Genomic DNA, 1,979 nt, shown 5'->3' on the forward strand with positions numbered 1-1,979 from the left:
GCAAAGCTTTCAATCTTAGAATATGAATTTTAAAATGAATTATATACAGTAAATTCTTTTAAGAAAAAATGTCAAGCTTTTATAAGAATTCTCTTTTAAAACTCATTATCATATTTAGAAGAGAAGAATATATTATTTTATAAATATATTGATGAAAATAACTGAGAATGATCTGAGCTTATATATAATGAACTAGAGTTAGCAATATTCTCAAGTTCAATTAAAACTGCTACAGGGCCTGATTCAATTAATCACTCAATTATTTAAAACACATATTCCTACTTGAAGAATGAATATTTTGAGCTCTTTTTCAATCTCTTAAAAAATGATTATCATTCTGAATGCTGAAGAGAAGCTACTGAAGTAATTCTTATAAAATCTAATAGAAAGACTTTAATTCCTAAGTTATATAGAATAATATCTCTGTTGAACTGTTTGAGAAAAATTCTAGAAAAGATAATAGCTACTAGATTATCTTTTATAAACTCTATTAGTGATTCTCTTCTATTTAATAAATAAATGAGAGATAGAAAACAATGTTCTGCAATTAATACTGTTCTCTCAGTTATTTATAATATTCAAGTAGCAAAGTATGAAGACCTGATCTCAACTGCAGTTATTATTGATATAAAAGATGCATTTGATCATGTGTCAAAGTCTAAGATAATTCAAACTTTGAAGATGTTAAAACTGTCACTTTCTCTAATAAAATGAGTCAATTATTTCATATTTAAAAGAATTATATAACTATTCTTTGATGAAAAGAAAAATAAGATAAAACTGAGATAAAAATAGAAGTATCATAAGAATCTTCAATCTTATCTGTTTTATTTGCAATATACACTGCATATCTATTCAAGAATAGAGAGATAAAAATAGTGAGATCTTCAAGTTATATAGATGATATTGATCTACTCTACAGTTCAAAGACAATCAAAGAGAACTTAGAAGTGATTAAGAAAGCAGTAAAGAAAATCTTTATTAGAGCAGATATCAATCTAATTCAATTTGATATGAATAAAACTGAGTTAATTCACTTTTTTCTCAGATTTAATGAGAAAGAACTAAGTCTAACTCTTTTAAATAAAGAGATTAAACCCAGTTTAAATGTCAAATGACTAGAAGTATGATTAAACTTCAAGCTGAATTTTAAATATCATATTCAATAAAGAATTATCAAGACAGAGAGACTACTGAATAGTATAATCAGACTATCAAATACTGAGAGAGATCTATTCTTTCAGACTATGAGACAGTTATATATAGTCTGTATTATCTCAGTAGCTGATTATGAAGTTCAAGTTTAATAGAATAATCAAGAAAACTTCACTGAACTCTTTCAAAGTCTATAAAACAGAGCTTTGAGAAGAATTCTGAGTGTATTCAAGTCATCTTCTATTAAAACAATAGAAATTGAAGCTTCAATTTCATCTTCTGCTATTCAATTTAAAAAGACCTGTATAAACTATGCTCTGAGAGTCATGAAGATGAGCTCAAATCATATAATGAGAGAAAGAGTCTCTTCTTCATTTCTATCAGTTAACTCAGGAAATAAACTGAATTGAAATAGATTTCTTGATTAAAATGAGAATAATACTTTAAAGAAAATGCCCTCTCAACTGTATAAACTATATTCACTTATTAAGAATCAATTTTCTTCATTAAATGTTGAGAAAATTGATCATAAGAAGATATCTCTCTGAAGAGAAAAACTGAAATCTCTCATAGACTTATAAATAAGTGAACTATCTAAAGAGAGAGAATATGAACAGTATTTGAAGAAGATCTCTATAATTAATATAAAAGACTCTATTCTGATCTACTCAGATGACTCAAAAAGTGAGAATTTGAATAGATTAGACACAGACATTACTTATACTGAAGATAATATTAATTTTATCTCAGATTTCTGGAATTTAGACTGTGAATCTGAAGTCTTTGATACTGAACTATTTGCAATAGTGAAAGCTTTCAAACTC

Source organism: Blastomyces dermatitidis, assembly GCF_000003525.1.
Source record: "Blastomyces dermatitidis ER-3 genomic scaffold supercont1.18, whole genome shotgun sequence".
NCBI lineage: Eukaryota > Fungi > Ascomycota > Eurotiomycetes > Onygenales > Ajellomycetaceae > Blastomyces > Blastomyces dermatitidis.